Genomic DNA, 20,951 nt, shown 5'->3' with positions numbered 1-20,951 from the left:
GGAGACCAAAACTGAACACAATATTCCAGGTGAGGCCTCACCAAGGCCCTGTTCAACTGCAGTAAGACCTCCCTGCTCCTATACTCAAATCCCCGAGCTATGAAGGCCAACATGCCATTTGCCATCTTCACCACCTGCTGTACCTGCATGCCAACTTTCAATGACTGATGTACCATGACACCCAGGTCTCGTTGCACCTCCCCTTTTCCTAATCTGTTGCCATTCAGATAATATTCTGCCTTCATGTTTTTGCCATCATAGTCGATAACAACACATTTATCCACATTATACTGCATCTGCCGTACATTTGCCCACTCACCTAACCTGTACAAGTCACCCTGCAGCCTCTTAGCATCCTCCTCACAGCTCACACCACCACCCAGCTTAGTGTCGTCTGCAAACTTGAAGATATTACACTCAATTCCTTCATCTAAGTCATTGATATATATTGTAAATAGCTAGGGTCCCAGCACTGAGCCCTGCGGCACCCCACTAGTCATTCCTGCCATTCTGAAAAGGACCCGTTTATACAGACTCTCTGCTTCCTGTCTGCCAACCAGTGCTCTATCCACGGCAATACATTACCCCCAATACCATGTGCTTTAATTTTGCACACCAATCTTTTGTGTGGGACCTTGTCAAAAGCCTTTTGAAAGTCCAAATATACCACATCCACTGCTTCTCCCTTGTCGACTCTACTAGTTATATCCCTTGATTCCCTTAGTTCCCAAAAATCTATCTATCTCAGTTTTATATATACTCAACAACTGAGTATATATACCCTCTGGGGTAAATAATTGTAAAGATTCGCAACCCTCTGAATGAAGAAATTTCTCTTTATCTCAGTAGTAAATGGCCGACCCCTTATCCTGATACTATGAACCCTAGCTCTAGACTCTCCAGCCAGGGGAAACAACCTCTCAGCATTTACCCTGTCAAGCTCTCTAAGTATTTTATATGTTTCAATGAGGTCACCTCTCATCTTTAAACTTCTAAATTTCTTCTAAACTTCAGAGAACATAGGCCCATTCTATTTAATCTCTCCACATAGGACAGCCCTCTCATTCCAGGAATCAATCTAGTGAATCTTCATTGCAGCCCCCAAGAGTGGAGAGGATACTTCCTTAAGTAAGAAGACCAAAATTGTACACAGTACTCCAGGTTTGGTCTCACCAAAACCCTATATCATTGCAGCAAGACTTCTTTATTCTTGTACTCCAACCCCCTTGTAATTAAGGCTAACATATCATTTGCCTTCTGAATTGCTCGCTCGATCTGTGATTTATGTGGAAGAGCTCCCAAATCCTTCCGAATACCAACTTGTCACTCACCTTTTAAAAATATTCTGCTTTTCCATTCTTCCGACAAAAGTGGATAATTTCTCACTTCCCCACATTATACTCCATCTGCCAGCTTCTTGCCTTAACACTACATCCCTTTGCAGCCTCTTTACATCCTCCTCACATCTTATTTTCCCACCTAGCTTTGCGTCATCAGCAAACTTGGAAATATTACACTTAGTCCCCTCATCTAAGTTATTGACATAGATTGTATATAACTGAGGCCCAAGCACTGATCCTAGTGGCACTTCACGAGAATAAACCGGCCATCCCAAAAATCACTTGTTTATTCTAACTCTCTGTTTTCTGTCCATTAGCCAAACCACAATCCATGCTAATAATATTGCCTTCAATCCCATGATCCTTAATCTTGTGTAACAACCTCTTGTGTGTCACCTTATCGAATACCTTCTGAAAATTCAAATAAATAACATCTACTGGTTCCCCTTATCTGCACCCTCAAATTGTCAAACACAATTTCCCTTTCATAAAACCGTGTTGACTCTACCTAATCATATTGTGATTTTTCAAGTGCCCTGTTACCATATCCTTAATAACAGATTCGAGCATTTTCCCTACTACTGCTATCAGGCTAACTGGTTCCCTGTTTTCTCTCTCCCGCCTATTTTGAACAGCAGGGTTACGTTTACTACCTTCGAATCCATGACAATGATTCTCGAATCTGTTGAACTTGAAGACCAATGCATCCACTATCTCTACAGTCACTTCTTTTAAAACCCGATGGATGACCCTTGGACTGGGAATCTCTACAAAACTGATCACCGCAAAATATGACCTACGATTTATTGTAAAATGATTCACCCTGAATGTTTTGTCGAGGAAGGTTCTTCATATAAGAACTGAAATTCCAATTATTGTAAGTTCAACATTCACAGTCAGAAATCTAAAAGTGATAATTAACAGTGATCTTGTGCACTTCTATTTAGATCCCCCATTTCCCATCAGTTCTTTCCTCTCTCAGCCACTCTTGGAGGCATTGACTCCCTGTGGAACATTGTTCCGTGGATGCCAAACACCCTCTTGTACGACACTTGTTCACATTCTTCACACACGGACGTAAACAGTGAATGTTAGCAAGCTAGAGGAGCGCAATAGTACAGCCTCACCTGATCTCGTCCCCATCGATATCGACTGACAATTGCTTCCTGCAGAAAAACAATCAGAAACCGGAACCATGACTGATTTTCCATCTCCCTAACCCATAGTCATCATCATCAAGGCTGTATTGCAACCGTATCTCCGGCCTAGCACCTGAGCAATTGATCCTATGGCCCTCTTCATCTGTATAGCTCAGCTACTAACTATTTGAATCAGCTGAGCCATAGTTTTAGTTTACTAAGTAGTTTATTATATCATCGGGATGCTAATAAAAGTTACCAATAATTGCACAAATAGTGTCGGGTCTTACAGAAGAGAAAATAAGTTAACTAATGCATAATAACACTGCCTAGCTTCATAAGAACCAGTTGCCATCATTTCTTGAATTTTTACTACTGATTCTTTGTTGGCTCTCAGATGCATACTGTGCTAGAGACCTTTCAGATTCAACTAAAGGGCCTCAAAGGGATACATCACATGTTGTCTCCAGGTCTTCTATCAATATGCTATTGATTTACAAAGGTTACTCTATTTTACATAAGCAAATTCGATTTTATGCAGCTGTGCTGGCTATGCTACTCCAGTGTCAATATATTTGCTTAGATTCCTCTTCTTGAAGCATTGGGTATTAAAGTGTGCTTGAATTAACCAGATATAATCCTCCTAATTCCATCTGCAACAATTTCTTAAATACCTTTCTAAATTGCACTTAATTCTTCGGAAAACCTAACATTTCCAAATATGTACATTAGAAATCCTCTTCCCAAATCATCTTAAATGTTACTGCTTGTACATCTCTGAAACCAGATGCAATTTGCAAAATGTGTGAGCGATGTCATTTTTATTAATAGCCCAGTTAATAAATTCAGCTGTGCTCATGATTGGAATTGCTGTGAGTGTAATACTGCTTTGGAAGTCTTCAAAGAAAGATAACAAAGCAATATTGTCAATCTGATTTTTTTTTAAATTCTTTTTACTTGTTACATTGCAGTTGGTGCACTACAGCTGGCAAAGTGCATGTTCAGAAATTGGGCAGAGTATACATTGACCAGGCAAGCACCCAATCATCTGATTCTCTGCTGCTAATTGCAATCCTTGAACTTCTATACTTCACAACTCACCCAGTTAGTACTTTTCAGAATGATATATATCAACGGCAGATAATCTCAGATAATTAAGTTATGCTGAAATACCAGAAGCACCCTGGCTTCTCATAGCTGACATTCTTCTTCACTTTGCTTTATTCACTTGAATGACTTATTTGGGTTTTATAAAAATTATTCAATCTATTAGGTTAGAATCTCACAGCCATGAGAGAGATGGAACTGGTTTTGCATCAAATTTATTTTTACCCTGATTTCTCAGGAGAGGTGTCAAGATATGTAAAATTATTCAGTCGTTTGCTTTAGAGCATGCCTAATCATGCCAAAACTCCAGTAAATAAACCGAGATTTTCAATTTTTCTTTAGCTATAAATGTCCCAAGGTGCCTAATCAAGTTGAAATAAGACCAGAAAGTGCCAAATGTATTCATTTAATCTCATCATAAATACTGGATTGTGAGCAGATTTCCCATGCTCGTGTGTCAGTGAGAAAGAGTGAGAAAGTGAGAGAGTGAGAGAGTGAGAAAGTGAGAGAGTGAGAAAGAGAGAGAGAGAGAAAATAGCTTAAAAAACACATTGCAGAGTCCCCATGTGGTAGGCCAAACAACTGATTCTGTTGTCAAAAATGAAAGTGCTTTACCCCCTGTGCTCCCTGTGACACCTGTGCTCAATAGTGGGTTTTTGGTAGGTGTGCACTTGCGTCTCTGGTGGTCATGTTGTGTAAATACATGTGAATGCAAGGGCAGGATGGGTCTAACAGGCTCCAATACCTGATCAAATGGTTATCGGTGAAAGATATTCTGTTGCTAGGTAGTCTAGTCATGGCATCTGATCCCAAGCAGTTCAGTGGCAGATTTAATTTCAGATCATGAAGCCTGTCCCATGTTTGATAACTGGCTTTCTTCAAAACTGCCTGACCTGCTGAGTATTTCCAGCATTTTCTAATTATATTTCTTCAAAAAGTGTTCAGTCATAGACTCAGAAGAGGGTCTAACAATTTGAATATTGGGTCCACTGAATCCAAAGTCTGAGTTTATGTGAATGTCTGTCCTTAACTCGATCAGGGAATATATAGTATCAAAAGAGACTATTGAGGACCATTTGGCCAATCCCAAAGTTTGAAAAATGCCACACACTATTCTATCTATCATTTTCTTTGCCAAGTATCTATTCAGTTCTCTTTTGGCTTGCCAATACTATAAAGATTCACAAAACACTTTCTCGTCACTTTGACATTTTCACAGCAATATCTTCAAATTTAGGCTGACACTCCAGTGAAGTAGTAAGTGCATGTTGCATTATCAGAGGTTCCATCGTTTGGATGTAATATCAAACCTGATGGTTCAGATCCCATGGTACTATTTAAAGAAGAGCAATGGGGGGGGGGTTCTTTGTGTGTGAGTCAATAATCCTTCCTCAACCAAAAGCAACAGATTATCTGGTCAGTTATTCATTACTGCATGTGGGATTTTGCTGCGTGCCAAAAGGTTGCTGTGTTGACTTATATTAACAGCAGCCACTGCATTTCAAAACTAATTTATTGCATATGAAGCTATTGAGATCTTTCTGAGATATGTAAGAAATCAACTTATAAATTCAAGTCTTTTTCCCAATATCTTCAAATCGACATAAAATAGTTCTAAATTTCTGCAAATGAAGATCAAAGGTTTTCATTTCTTATGTTTTTGAACAATAATTTTTGTTTATAAATTTTAGAGGGATTGACCAATTTAAAAAAATGAGTTTTTCTATGAGTCAGTCATTCATCTGATAGACTGCAAAGAATTCAATAATGTAATATTCAATTGGAAACCTTTCATTTGTAAAGCATTCCCACTGCACATATTGATGAGTTATTTAGTTTTCTCATGGAGCATTCAATTTTGCTTGTTTCAGATCATCGTGCAATGGGACTTGAGCTGAATTCAAGAAAGGTTTGACGTAACTACTTAGGAACCTAAAGATACCAATTGACAAAAGGATGTGTTTCATGTTTTATATTCCCTGGGAAGATGGGAGTGTCTTTGCTTTGGAGTTAATAAGCAAACAATTTCTCATCTTTGGTTTTATCGAGCTGACAAGCAAGTGTCAGTACATTTCTGTGAAGGGTGCAGGAGCAGAAAATTTAGTTCAGCGTTTGACTGGCCATCTTTTTTCACCAGGAATTGTATTTAAATAACAACTTGCATTTATGTAAAGGTGGAAATTCCTGTCAGGGTGTGATTCTAATGGGAATAGACCCCACCATCTTTATTTGGATGGCTGTTGCCACCTAAAATTTGTGATTAAAGAACATAAGAACATAAGAAATAGGAACAGGATTAGGCCATACGGCCGCTCGAGCCTGCTCCGTCATTTAATACGATCATGGCTGAGCCGATCATGGACTCAGGTCCACTTCCCTGCCCGCTCCCCATAACCCCTTATTCCCTTATCGGTTAAAAAACTGTCTATCTCTGTCTTAAATCCATTCAATGACCCAGCTTCCACAGCTCTATGAGGGCGTGAATCTCACAGATTTACAACCCTCTGAGAGAAGAAATTCCTCCTCATCTCAGTTTTAAATGGGAGGCCCCTTATTCTAAGATTATGCCCCCTAGTTCTAGTTTCCCCTATCAGTGGAAACATCCTCTCTGCATCCACCTTGTCATGTCTCCTCATAATTTTATACATTTCGATAAGATCATCTCTCATTCTTCTGAATTCCAATGAGTAGAGGCCCAACCTACTCAACCTTTCCTCATAAGTCAACCCCCTCATCTCCGGAATCAACCTCGTGAACCTTCTCTGAACTGCCTCCAAAGCAGGTATATCCTTTCTTAAATATGGAAACCAAAACTACACGCAGTATTCCAGGTGTGGCCTCACCAATACCCTATATAACTGCAGCAAGACTTCCCTGCTTTTATACTCCATTCCCATTGCAATAAAGGCCAAGATTCCATTGGCCTTCCTGATCACTTGCTGTACCTGCATACTAACATTTTGTGTTTCATGCACCAGGACCCCCAGGTCCTGTACTGCAGCACTTTGCAATTTTTTCCCATTTAAATAATAACTTGCTCTTCAATTTTTTCTGCCGAAGTGCATGACCTCACACTTTCCAACATTATACTCCATCTGCCAAATTTTTGCCCACTCACTTAGCCTGTCTCTGTCCTTTTGTAGGTTTTTTATGTCCTCCTCACATATTGCTTTTTCCTCCCATCTTTGTATCATCAGAAAACCTGGCTACATTACACTCAGTCTCTTCATCCAGGTCGTTAATATAGATTGTAAATAGTTGGGGACCCATCACTGATCCCTGAGGCACCTCACTAGTTATTGATTGCCAACCCGAGAATGAACCATTTATTCCAACTCTCTGTTTTCTGTTCGCATGGATAGAGGATTGGCTAACTAATATATTACCCCCAAACCCGTGAACTTTTATCTTGTGCAGTAACCTTTTATGTGACACCTTGTCAAATGCCTTCTGGAAGTCGAAATGCACCACATCCACTGGTTCCCCTTTATCCACCCTGTTCGTTACATTCTCAAAGAATTCCAGCAAATTTGTCAATCATGACTTCCCCTTCATAAATCCATGCTGACTCTGCCTGACTGAATTATGCTTTTTCAAATATCCTGCTACTGCTTCTTTAATAATGGACTCCAACATTTTCCCATCCACAAATGTTAGGCTAACTGGTCTATAGTTTCCTGCTTTTTGTCTGCCTCCCTTTTTAAATAGCGGCGTTACATTTGCAGTTTTCCAATCTGCTGAAACCTCCCCAAAATCCAGGAGTTTTGGTAAATTACAATCAATGCATTCACTATCCCTGTCGCTACTTTTCTTAAGACCCTAGAATGCAAGCCATCAGGTCCAGGAGATTTATCTGCATTTAGTTCCATTATTTTACTGAGTACCATCTCCTTAGTGATTGTGATTGTATTAAGTTCCTCCCCCACTACAGGTCTTTGACTATCCACTGTTGGGATATTTTTAGTGTCCTCTACCGTAAAGAGCTCCCTCTGTTCAACACAATGTAGTTTTGGAGAAGATTGCATAGATTGAGTGGTGGATGGTTTATGAGTGATTTGTATTAGCTAGTTTTCCAACTGAGTCACCCTGCCTTCTCCCTGATTCATTTTCCATTCATTTCATTTTCTATATCTGCGCTGTAAACCATAATTGAGCTTGGGTTGTTTCTCATTGGACAGAAAAAATGTCAATGGCACTCAAAATTCTTTCACAAAATTGTCCAATTTGATAAATCTAAATATGAACAGTATTATTTGTAAAATGGAAAGCAGCCAGCCAGTACTTTAATTTTTCCCTTCATTTATATAAACTCGATTGTCGGGAGGGGATAGGAGGTAGGAACCCTGTCATCTAGTCCTGAGCATAGGAGACCATCTCAAGTCAGGAGAAATAAGTTTGAACTGCCAGTCATCAGTCCAAGATAACAAGCTATACATGAACCAGAGACAGTTCTTACATTTCAAGCTGATGACCTAGCATAATGGACCACAAGGAACCTAAGGGAAGAAAGAACTTTAGGCTGGATTTGGGGCTTTTGTGATTTCGAGGCGCTAATCGTGGCAGGGTGTTAAAGATAGCACCTGAAAATAGCTTGCACCTTTGACTGCAAGTTTCGGCAAAAATGTCAGTTGGAGGAGCATTGGCATTAACTCAGGCGCTGCACAACAGACTTTGTGCAGCCAAGCCGAAACTTGCCACGGTAAAGAAGTTTCATTATTGTTTAGTGTCTTGCAACATAACATTGTATATTGTATGGTTTTATTTTGGTGGGGGGAGTTTTTGTGACTCTGTTGCAGTAAAATATATGTATCATCATTTGCCATTGGTGTCTTGTGCATCATTCCAATATTCACCGGAGATGTGCCTTTATGGGGGCACATAGCGTGTCCAGTATTAGCTCTATCCCTCAGTTTCCTCCATTTAGTAGAGCCGGTCCATTATGAGCTGGCGATGTGCGGCTCTTGGTCCACCAGTATCTCCAAACTGCCTCCCCCGTGGATGGGGCGGCTATCCAATTGGGGCCTCGCCAGGCTCCTCTTCATCATCCCTCTCCTCCTGAGAGGGGAATGCAATTCCCACTGGCAATGCCTGGTCCCTCATGATGGCCAAGTTGTGCAGCATGCAGCACACCACAGTGAATTCGGATACCATGTTGAGGGGAGTATTGAAGGCTTCCTCCAGAGCGGCCCAGGTATCGGTCTGCCTGTAGGAGATGGCATATCTCTGTCAGCACTTCCTTTCGGAAGCGCAGCCTTCTCACACACTGCTCCTCAGAGAGCTTTGAGGTATGAGCGTTGGTGCCTGTAAACCTGTGGGGGATGAGTCCTCTTCCCTGGATGTCTTCGGCCTCTGCTCATCCGTGGGCTGACATGGCCAAGAGCCCTTCTTCTACCTTGATGCCACCTGGCAATAGCATGGAGCATGATACATTGGCAAACTAGTAATGCCCCCATTACATTTTCTCACTGAAGTTGTAAGGGCACTGTGATGGCAGATAAAAGTGAAGTTTGCAAGTCGGAGCTTCACGTAGCGTTATGTGCACAACTGTTGTAGTCAAATATGACCTGTGATGTAGGATCCTCAACCCTCCATTTAAAAATACCGCCTGCCGCACCCTGGGACCTCCTGGTTTTTTTCAGCCGTTTCCTGGGGCGTTAAATGAGGTGTAAGGGCCGAATTTTCCATCCAGGGTGCTAGTGCAGCGTTGCATGACGATTGACGTCATGATCTCAGTCAAAATGGACGATGGGGTGGTAAGTTTTTGAGCTGGTGGTTTTCAGGTTTGTTTGGATTATGTATGATTGACTCCATTTAACAGACTCATCACTTTGAGTAAATATTGACAAGTGTTTCTGGCCTACTGCACATCGACAGTGCAGTGTTGAAAGTCTACAAGATACATCCTGTCCTTTTCTGCCTATAAGTACCTCTGTTGGCATCTAATAAAGTAGCCGAATCTGCCAGCTGGGCGGTAAATCCTGGATGCCTGGCATTACGCCCAAACACAACATTTAACAGCAAACAAGCCAAAAATACAGCCCTAGTTTTCTAACTTTTTCCCATATGTTCAAATAAGTCCAAAATTAGGTTTGCATAATTTAGCCCAGTAAAATTGAACCCCATTTATCCTTTGAACATAATGACTTCCAGTATTGTATCTAATTAAGCTGACATGGAAACTACATTATTTATTTATAATTCTGAAGATACTGAATATTTGATTATTTTGGATGAATAAATTTACATTTTATCTTGTTCCTGATATTGGTTCATTTACCCTTCAGTATCACTATTTTGAAGCAGAAGGTTCCTTTTGCGCGACAATGTATTGGTAATTCAACCTGCTCTAAGCTGATACCGACATTACTTGGTGATTAAAACAAAAATTACCAACGCTCCTCAAGACTTAGCAAATGTAACCAGTGAATTACTGAGCCATATAGAACAGAACATCCCAGGTACAATTTTTTGGTCAATGTTGAGTTAGCTGAACTCGCCTGAGGCAGTGATAGAGACACAAGAATTGGCCACATCACTCACGGAATCTGAGAGAGAAGGAAATCAGCTAGGGTTTCTGCTCCTGATTGCCAACCAGAACCTTCTGCTATCTGTGTGTGTTTATGAATGTGTATTCAAGATTATATTTGCTGTGGTACCTCCCACTTTCTGCAGTTGAATAGCCTCCTGACACATATTGATAATATTGATGAATCAGTGGAGTGTGCTCACAGAACTGAACCCCAGTAAAGAATCAACACTTTAAAGCGAGTATAGGGGAAACACCAAAATTGATCAAATGGTCTTCATTATATTTAGTGCAGAAGTATACAAGTAACACAACAGACTTTAGAATTATTGACCTTGTATCATGGCATGCAGAGTTACAAGTTTACTGTGCTCCTAGATGTAGTATCTTTGTTGCACTGGGTTTAAGGAACACAGGATATAAAATTGGATTAGTGCCAGAGACCAACTTAAGGAACACAGGGTATGAAATTGGATTAGTGCCAGAAACCAATTTAAGGAACACAGGGTATGAAATTGGATTAGTGCCAGAAGCCAACAGCAATTGGGCGTTGCGATTAGAATGCACGCCCGGTGACATTGGTCCGAGGTGCACTGGGCATCAGGCCTCGAGCATCATCTTCCCGACGATGCCATTCGGGTGTCCCAATGTAGCTGGCAATCAGGGTCTTGGGAAATTTGGCTGGCTCTGACGGTGAGCGGACCCGCAGGCAAGTCTGGGCAGGGCAGAGTGTGGTGGGGCGGGGGGAGCTGGTGGAGAGGGGGAAGAAAGCAAAACAATGGGGAATGAGACCAAGCTGTACCAGATATGCAGACAATGTGGACAACTTCAGAGAGATCATAGCCTCACTGCATACTACCAAATCTTCTCTAGTCTTACCTCCCAACTTGCATTCTCCTTTCCTCTGACTCCAGATGCTATGAGTTCACCGTTCCCTCCACTCCAGTGTTGGTGAGAATCTTAAAGTCTCTACACCCCTGCTCTCTGGAACTCTTTCCTAAATCTTCTCCACCTTGCTTATTCCCTCCCTGCCTTCAAATGTCCCTTTCAAATGCTTTTCTTTAACTGGACTCTCCCTCCACCACCACTCCCCAACCTCACCCATTCCTCCTTTATTATACTTAGTGCCTTCCTCTCCACCTTATAAAGGACTTTCAGATGTTATTTCACACAGAAAGCACTGTACACAGGTTGCTGTTGCCGTAGTGATTTAAATATTAGTGTCAAATGAAAATGATTGCGGTCATCCTGATTTGGGGGACTGCCAGCAGAAGATTAAAACACAAAATAAACTGTTGGAAGGTTAGCTTCATTTTATAAAGTGCCAGTTTCGAAGGGTGGGCCAACAAATATAAATTTGTAACTCTTCCCTGGTATATTCCTTACATTGTTGTCGTCTAATGTTCCTTTAGTTGAATGAGTGACAAAGCTTGTATAACTCTAAAGTTCTAATTGACATTACTATGTATTCGATATTGACAAGACTGGTTACATAATCTGCAGTTATTGACAGTGGTGGGGAATAATTCTGAAAGCTTCTGGAATGTATTCAATTTAATTTCCTCTTGAAGTTAAGGTCGTGTTATGTAAATATTTTGGTCCAGATTTTGCTGTAAAAATAACAGTGAGACGAACTGCGCTCACCATTATTTACATGGAAATCGGACAGCTACTTATGGCGACCACATACGCACAGATAAATATGGAATTCAGGAAGTTGCTATCTGAGATGCCCTGCTCTTCCAGATGCTATTCGAAAACAGCATCTCGCCGTCTGACTCACCATTCAAATACATTGAATGGTGGGAAGTTGCTGTACTTACCTCATAGATACAAATTAAACTCGCGAGAAAACTTTAGGGCTTTTCCATTCCCTTTAACGGCATGCTAAGTCTTAATTACTGCCACTGGCACTCTCTGGCACTGAAAATTAATAATTACAAATGTGGAGTCTCATTCCTTCAGATTTTAATTATTGTGAGAGATTTAAAAAAAATGTAAAATGTAAGCCAGAAATTGCAGTCGGAGGCTTCCTGTGGGCGGATGCCTCTGACTGAAATTTTTTTAACAAAAGTACCTGGTAGTCCCGGAGCAATGTAGATTTATGCTCAGAGACCTAGCTGCACAGTCCAGCGTAAGGGCCCACGTATTCCAGGAGCATATGTGCAGCCTGGGATCACGTGGGTCAGACCAACCAATGGAAATGGCGTATCCCCATTCACAGTAATGGTGATCACCATTTCTATGAATGGGGATAACCCCCCAAAACACACAAACATTTTAAATAAATAAGAAAAACACTTCACATATTTAAAATTAATTGAAATTGAATTTAATTAAATGTTTTAGATGGAAAAAAAATGTTGCTTTTTTTCAGGTTTTAATAGGGGTCAAAATAAACCTACCTTAAAGGACTGTTTTTAATATAAAAATTATTGATAAAATGTTATCTTTCTATCTGTTAAAACTCTTACGCTGGGCAAGAGTTGGGCAAAGAAATTGTGACAGCTTGCAACTGCCGGTTTTCGGCACATGCGCATTGCACGCCGATAACCGGCATTTGTGGGGCCTCCACGGGTAATTGTGCACATCGTACGCGCCCGTAGAGACTGTGATTTTTGGCCCATAATTTTTTTACTTTTTCTTTCTGTCTCTCTCTTATCTCTCTCTCTCTCTTAATCCAACCTTTCTTTCCCTCTTTATTTTGTTTCCTGTACCTTGACATTGCATTCAATATTCTAACTGACACTTCCTGGTTCAGACTCTGTGCTGCTCATTATCAATTCTTCAATCTGATTGGTTAAGGATACACAAAGTTGCTTTCCCTGTTCACACAGGTCCCAGATCCTCTTTAGAGGGCACTGTGCTTTTTGGCTCTCTAATTTACGGTAAGTTCCAGTGCAAAAGTCTATAGAACATCTATGGGCATGTACAAGTCTAACTAACAGTGTGCAAATCTGATCCAGTAAAATGAAGTCAGTAATATCTGGGTATAATGGTAAAGCAAGTATGGAATAATGGGGGTAAAATTCCTGTCGGAGGCTTCCTGACGAATGCCTCCGATCCAAAATTATTTTTCGAATGTACTTGATGGTCCCGGTCGGAGCGCAGTGTACGGGAAGATGACTTCTATACGTACGAAAAAGCTGGAGTCACGTGGGCCTGGACCACCAATCCAATCACTCTGCAGTATTCTAACTGATAATGGGAACTCCGTTTCTCCGAGTTCCCATAATTATCAATGAGAATAAATCCTTAAAACAAGAAACACAACATAATAAATTAAAAAAACACCTCACATATTTAAAATTAATTGAATGTTTTAGAGAAAAAAAACATTTGGGGGTATTTTTTTTAATGTGTTTTAATAGGTTTTAAAATAAATTTACCTTAATGGACAGGGTTTTTACGATAAAAATGTGTATATAAATTTAATTTTTATATGTTTTAAAACTCTTACGTTGGTAAAAGTAAGCTATGCGCCTGCTTTCACCAGGCGTAAGAGTTTGAAGGACATTTGCTGGGCATGAGTTGGGCAAATAGCCCAATCTCACCCACGCGAATGTCCTTCTCCCGGGAATACGGAGGATCTGTCGGAAAAGCCGGTTTTCAGCACATGAGCATAACGCCCTGAAAACCTGCTTTTGTGAGGCCCCTCCGGATCCGTGCGCACTTCATACGGACCCGGCGAGGCCGGAATTTCAGGCCCATTATATTAAATAGCTGAATCGCTCTTTAATTCAGTAAATGGGTTGTAGTTATATAATAGCTCATCAAGTGAATAATTCATGTTCTACAAAGCATCTATGAATTTATTGAATCAATGTACATTCATTATATTTTATATATACAGTCAACACTGCTTGTATGCAAGTCCAGTTGACTGAGCGAAAAGCTACATAAAACAAAACTGCATGCAAGCAGGAAACCTTGATTTAATTTTCCATGCTGCCTTTATGTCAATCTCTGGGGTGTCGGGCTGGTGATATTAATTGCTCGTGTGAAGATTTAGTGCTGCTTTTTCTCTTTGTTGCTTTCCAGGAAGAGGTAGTAAGAGAATGTCAATAAGAGGACAGGCTGCCTTGCCGTTAATGGTTAAAATGAAAAAGCCCGAGTGAGTGAAGGGATTGGAGGCACGGGTCTTTTCCAAACAAATAGATTTAGATTCAAACAACAAGCAAACATATAAACAAAACTTTTTTTTTTCACAAGGGATTTGATTGGTTTGGAAATTGAAGAAATTGGCACACAAATAAGATTTGGATAGAAGCAAGTCATACACATTTTATGTATTTATATTCCTTCAGTTGATCAAGGCATTTTGAGGGAGAAATTGGCCTGGTTTGCGCCTCCCGTTAGTGCCTGTGGGGGGGCGGTAACAGGGCGCTAAGCGGTTACTGACCAGGCACGGCATAATCACAGACGCCTGAGAACTTCCCTGACGGCTTTGAACTGACTCTAACACTTACCGCCTCGCTATTTTGCGTCCCGTAGATCATGACGTCATCTGGTGTGCAGCGCCCAGTTACCGCCCCGGATGTAATATTCTCTCCTGCCCCCTGCAGCATCGCCGGGTGTCAACAACGTTAGTTGCAGGAGGCATTGTAACCTCAACTGGCCGCTTGAGGAATGATATTTAAAGGCAGTGGTGGTGAGGTAGGGCAAATGTTATTTATTTCCCCATTCTGCTGCCTCCTGATTTCTTTTGTCCTCGCGATTGCTCAGCCCTGCACTCTCTTGGAGTGCTTGGGGTTGCTCTGCATGTAGTGCAAGTGCGGTGGCCCAACACAGACAGCATGAAGATTGCTGGAACCCATCATTACCCCTTTCCTTTTCAGAGAGGGAAGGAGCCTGTACAGACGGCAGCGTTGCACTGAACATTGCTCAGCGCTCTGCTGATATCACCCGCTCACTCCCTTTAGCGCTTTAAGGAGAGTGGTAGCACTTGATTTAGCGCTCCACTTCTCTCTTGGACTGCTGAAGCATAAGGTTCCGGCAGCAGCAAATCTTTTTTGCCCAGCAATACTTTTGCACTCCCTGAAAGGTTATCACCCCAAACGGGGCGCAACACAATTTCTAACCCTATGTTTCGTTACATTGGATGACTTGCTAATGTCATCTTGGAGATCAAATGGCTGATGGTTCCCAGTTCTCTCAAGCAGGTTGGTTTCTTATGAAGAACATTTTCTCCAAGGGTCCCACTCGCTCTCCGAGATGCTTATCTATCCCAAACCACTGGAAATTCCTGAAATCATCAGGTTATTTATCTGCCACTCAGCACCCTTAATGATAATCAATCAAAACTCTAGGATATTAATCTAACTTTACAAACCTGTGTTGTTCATCTCTGACCAGTTACACCATACAAATCACACAAACCATGAAGGTCTGTCAAGAATTTGATCATCCACATCCTTTCAATCTCATTCTTTGCTAGATATTTATGCAACTCTTTTTAAAGGATTTCATGGACAAAGCATTAACTGCTTTTGCTGCGAGTCTCCCTCACGTTTCTGCTACTCTGGGAGATAAAGGGCCCAAGTTTCGGCCTCAGTTGCTCCTGATTTTTTGGAGCAACTGGTGTAGAACGGAGTATCTTAGAAATTCAAATTCTCGGCATTTAGTTTGCTCCCGTTCTAGTCAGTTAGAACAGTTTCACTTTGGAACAGAATTTTTTTTTCAAAAGGGAGCGTGTCCGGCCACTTACGTCTGTTTTCAAAGTTTCGGCAGTGAAAACTTACTCCAAACTAACTTAGAATGGAGTAAGTGAAGATTTTTGTACGTTCAGAAAAACCTTGTCTACACTTTAGAAAATCAGGCGTAGTTTACAAATTAGACATAGGGAATGGGGGGAGGGGTTTAAAGGGAAGTTTACAAACATTAAACACTTCAGTTTTACAAATAAAGAGCCATCATCAATAATAAATGATAAATACATCAATAAATCAACCAATAAATCAATCAAAAAAAATTAATAAAAAATAATTTTTTAAAAAATCAATAAATAAAACATTTTCTACTTACCGACTGCAGCACCGGGAGTCCTCCAACAGCGTGCTGGGACGGTCCCCCCAGTGTGTCTCTGTCAGTGTCTCTATCTGTCTGTCTGTCTGTGTGTGTCTCTCACTCTGTCTGTCAGTGTCTGTGTTTCTGTCAGCGAGGGGAGGGGGAGAAGGTGGTGGGGGGGGGAGGGGGAGAAGGAAGGTGGGGGTGGAGGGGGAGAAGGAAGGTGGGGGGGAGGGGGAGAAGGAAGGTGGGAGGGAGGGGGAGAAGGAAGGTGGGGGGGAGGGGGAGAAGGGAGGTGGGGGGGAGGGGGAGAAGGGAGGTGGGGGGGAGAAGGGAGGTGGGGGGAGAAGGGAGGTGGGGGGAGAAGGGAGGTGGGGGGGAGAGGGGGGGAGAAGGGGGAGAAGAGGGGAGGGGGAGAAGGGGGAAGAGAAGGGGGGAGAAGGGGGAAGAGGGTAAAGGGAATAGATAGGCGTTTCTGCGGCCGCAACCGAGACTCCAGGATGGTATGTTGCCTCCCTGGTGCAAGGGTCAAGGATGTCTCGGAGCGGGTGCAGGACATTCTAAAAAGGGAGGGAGATCAGCCAGTTGTCGTGGTGCACATTGGTACCAACGACATAGGTAAAAAAAGGGATGAGGTCCTACGAAACGAATTTAAGGAGCTCGGAGCTAAATTAAAAAGTAGGAACTCAAAAGTAGTAATCTCGGGATTGCTACCAGTGCCACGTGATAGTCAGAGTAGGAATCGCAGGATAGCGCAGATGAATACGTGGCTTGAGCAGTGGTGCAGCAGGGAGGGATTCAAATTCCTGGGGCATTGGAACCGGTTCTGGGGGAGGTGGGACCAGTACAAACCGGACGGTCTGCACCTGGGCAGGACCGGAACCAATGTCTGAGGGGGAGTGTTTGCTAGTGTTGTTGGGGAGGATTTAAACTAATATGGCAGGGGGATGGGAACCAATGCAGGGAGACAGAGGGAAACAAAAAGGATGCAACAGCAAAAGACAGAAAGGAGATGAGGAAAAGTGGAGGGCAGAGAAACCCAAGGCAAAGAACAAAAAGGGCCACTGTACAGCAAAATTCTAAAAGGACAAAGGGTGTTAAAAAAACAAGCCTGAAGGCTTTGTGTCTTAATGCAAGGAGTATCCGCAATAAGGTGGATGAATTAACTGTGCAAATAGATGTTAACAAATATGATGTGATTGGGATTACAGAGACGTGGCTCCAGGATGATCAGGGCTGGGAACTCAACATCCAGGGGTATTCAACATTCAGGAAAGATAGAATAAAAGGAAAAGGAGGTGGGGTAGCATTGCTGGTTAAGGAGGAAATTAAGGCAATAGTTTGGAAGGACATTAGCTTGGATGATGTGGAATCTATATGGGTAGAGCTGCAGAATACCAAAGGGCAAAAAACGTTAGTGGGAGTTGTGCACAGACCTCCAAACAGTAGTAGTGATGTTGGGGAGGGCATCAAACATGAAATTAGGGGTGCGTGCAATAAAGGTGCAGCAGTTATAATGGGTGACTTTAATATGCACATAGATTGGTTTAACCAAACTGGAAGCAATACGGTGGAGGAGGATTTCCTGGAGTGCATAAGGGATGGTTTTTTAGACCAATATGTCGAGGAACCAACTAGGGGGGAGGCCATCTTAGACTGGGTGTTGTGTAATGAGAGAGGATTAATTAGCAATCTCATTGTGCGAGGCCCCTTGGGGAAGAGTGACCACAATATGGTGGAATTCTGCATTAGGATGGAGAATGAAACAGTTAATTCAGAGACCATGGTCCAGAACTTAAAGAAGGGTAACTTTGAAGGTATGAGGCGTGAATTGGCTAGGATAGATTGGCGAATGATACTTAAGGGGTTGACTGTGGATGGGCAATGGCAGACATTTAGAGACCGCATGGATGAACTACAACAATTGTACATTCCTGTCTGGCGTAAAAATAAAAAAGGGAAGGTGGCTCAACCGTGGCTATCAAGGGAAATCAGGGATAGTATTAAAGCCAAGGAAGTGGCATACAAATTGGCCAGAAATAGCAGCGAACCCGGGGACTGGGAGAAATTTAGAACTCAGCAGAGGAGGACAAAGGGTTTGATTAGGGCAGGGAAAATGGAGTACGAGAAGAAGCTTGCAGGGAACATTAAGACGGATTGCAAAAGTTTCTATAGATATGTAAAGAGAAAAAGGTTAGTAAAGACAAATGTAGGTCCCCTGCAGTCAGAATCAGGGGAAGTCATAACGGGGAACAAAGAAATGGCAGACCAATTGAACAAGTACTTTGGTTCGGTATTCACTGAGGAGGACACAAACAACCTTCCGGATATAAAAGGGGTCGGAGGGTCTAGTAAGGAGGAGGAACTGAGGGAAATCCTTATTAGTCGGGAAATTGTGTTGGGGAAATTGATGGGATTGAAGGCCGATAAATCCCCAGGGCCTGATGGACTGCATCCCAGAGTACTTAAGGAGGTGGCCTTGGAAATAGTGGATGCATTGACAGTCATTTTCCAACATTCCATTGACTCTGGATCAGTTCCTATGGAGTGGAGGCTAGCCAATGTAACCCCACTTTTGAAAAAAGGAGGGAGAGAGATAACAGGGAATTATAGACCGGTCAGCCTGACATCGGTAGTGGGTAAAATGATGGAATCAATTATTAAGGATGTCATAGCAGTGCATTTGGAAAGAGGTGATATGATAGGTCCAAGTCAGCATGGATTTGTGAAAGGGAAATCATGCTTGACAAATCTTCTGGAATTTTTTGAGGATGTTTCCAGTAGAGTGGACAAGGGAGAACCAGTTGATGTGGTATATTTGGACTTTCAGAAGGCTTTCGACAAGGTCCCACACAAGAGATTGATGTGCAAAGTTAAAACACATGGGATTGGGAGTAGTGTGCTGACATGGATTGAGAACTGGTTGTCAGACAGGAAGCAAAGAGTAGGAGTAAATGGGGACTTTTCAGAATGGCAGGCAGTGACTAGTGGGGTACCGCAAGGTTCTGTGCTGGGGCCCCAGCTGTTTACACTGTATATTAATGATTTAGATGAGGGGATTAAATGTAGTATCTCCAAATTTGCGGATGACACTAAGTTGGGTGGCAGTGTGAGCTGCGAGGAGGATGCTATGAGGCTGCAGAGCGACTTGGATAGGTTAGGTGAGTGGGCAAATGCATGGCAGATGAAGTATAATGTGGATAAATGTGAGGTTATCCACTTTGCTGGTAAAAACAGAGAGACAGACTATTATCTGAATGGTGACAGATTAGGAAAAGGGGAGGTGCAACGAGACCTGGGTGTCATGGTACTTCAGTCATTGAAGGTTGGCATGCAGATACAGCAGGCGGTTAAGAAAGCAAATGGCATGTTGGCCTTCATAGCGAGGGGATTTGAGTACAGGGGCAGGGAGGTGTTGCTACAGTTGTACAGGGCCTTGGTGAGGCCACACCTGGAGTATTGTGTACAATTTTGGTCTCCTAACCTGAGGAAGGACATTCTTGCTATTGAGGGAGTGCAGCGAAGGTTCACCAGACTGATTCCCGGGATGGCGGGACTGACCTATCAAGAAAGACTGGATCAACTGGGCTTGTATTCACTGGAGTTCAGAAGAATGAGAGGGACCTCATAGAAACGTTTAAAATTATGACGGGGTTAGACAGGTTAGATGCAGGAAGAATGTTCCCAATGTTGGGGAAGTCCAGAACCCAGGGGACACAGTCTAAGGATAAGTGGTAAGCCATTTAGGACCAAGATGAGGAGAAATTTCTTCACCCAGAGAGTGGTGAACCTGTGGAATTCTCTACCACAGAAAGTTGTTGAGGCCAATTCACTAAATATATTCAAAAAGGAGTTAGATGAAGTCCTTCCTATTCGGGGAATCAAGGGGTATGATGAGAAAGCAGGAATGGGGTACTGAAGTTGCATGTTCAGCCATGAACTCATTGAATGGCGGTGCAGGCTAGAAGGGCCGAATTGTCTACTCCTGCACCTATTTTCTATGTTTCTATGTTTCTATGTAAGAGAAGGCGGGAGGAGAGGGAAGGAGAGAGGATGTAGGGAGGGAGGGAAGGAGAGAGGATGTAGGGAAGGAGGGAAGGAGAGAGGAGAGAGGGAACGAAGGAGAGAGGAGGGAGGGAGGGGAGGAGAGAGGAGGGAGGGAGGGGAGGAGAGAGGGAGGGGAGGTGAGAGGGAGGTGAGGAGAGAGGAGGGAGGGAGGGGAGGAGGGAGGGAGGGAGGGGAGGAGAGGGGAGGGAGGGAAGGAGGAGAGAGAGGAGGGAGGGAGGGAGGAAGGGGGGGAGGGAGAGAAGGAGGGGGGGGAGAGGGAGGGACAGAAGGAGGCTGAATGGCAGGGCCCAAGACCTCGGGCTAGATTTACAGGTAGGTGGCGTCGGGTCTCGGGGGGGGGGGGGGTGGTGAGAGAGAGTTGCGGAGGTCCAGGGGAGGGGGAAGAGAGTTGTGGGGGGGGCGGGGGGTGAGAGAGAGTCGCGGAGGTCCGGGGGAGGGGGAAGAGAGTTGCGGGGGGGCGGGGGGTGAGAGAGAGGTGCGGAGTTCGGGGTGGGGGGAGAGAGAGAGAGAGAGTCGCGGAGGTCCGGGGGGAGAGAGAGTCGCGGAGGTCCGGTGGGGGCGGTGGGGAGAGTCGCGGAGGTCCGGGGGGTGGGGGGGGGAAAGAGTCGCGGAGTCGCGGAGGTCGGGTCGCCGGGGGGGGGGAGGGGGGAGAGTCTGGTCGGGAGGAAGCAGGAGCTGGGCGTGGGAGGGGAGCCTTATTCACGCAGCCCCAGTGAGGCCATTCGGCCAGGGCTCGGGGCTGCGTGCTTCTGGCCCCTCCCACAC

At 43.3% G+C, this 20,951-nt stretch overlaps 1 protein-coding gene across 3 annotated transcripts in view; it reads right to left on the bottom strand.

Annotated features, from left to right (window-relative positions):
- Positions 1-20,951, bottom strand: part of tenm1 (teneurin transmembrane protein 1) — a 1,011,052-nt gene that overhangs the window by 753,332 nt on the left and 236,769 nt on the right. The gene's annotated exons all lie outside the window — the stretch shown is intronic.

The sequence above is a fragment of the Pristiophorus japonicus genome, chromosome 6 (assembly GCF_044704955.1).
Source record: "Pristiophorus japonicus isolate sPriJap1 chromosome 6, sPriJap1.hap1, whole genome shotgun sequence".
NCBI classification, from domain to species: Eukaryota; Metazoa; Chordata; class Chondrichthyes; family Pristiophoridae; genus Pristiophorus; species Pristiophorus japonicus.
This window is presented reverse-complemented; position numbering and strand designations above follow the sequence as displayed.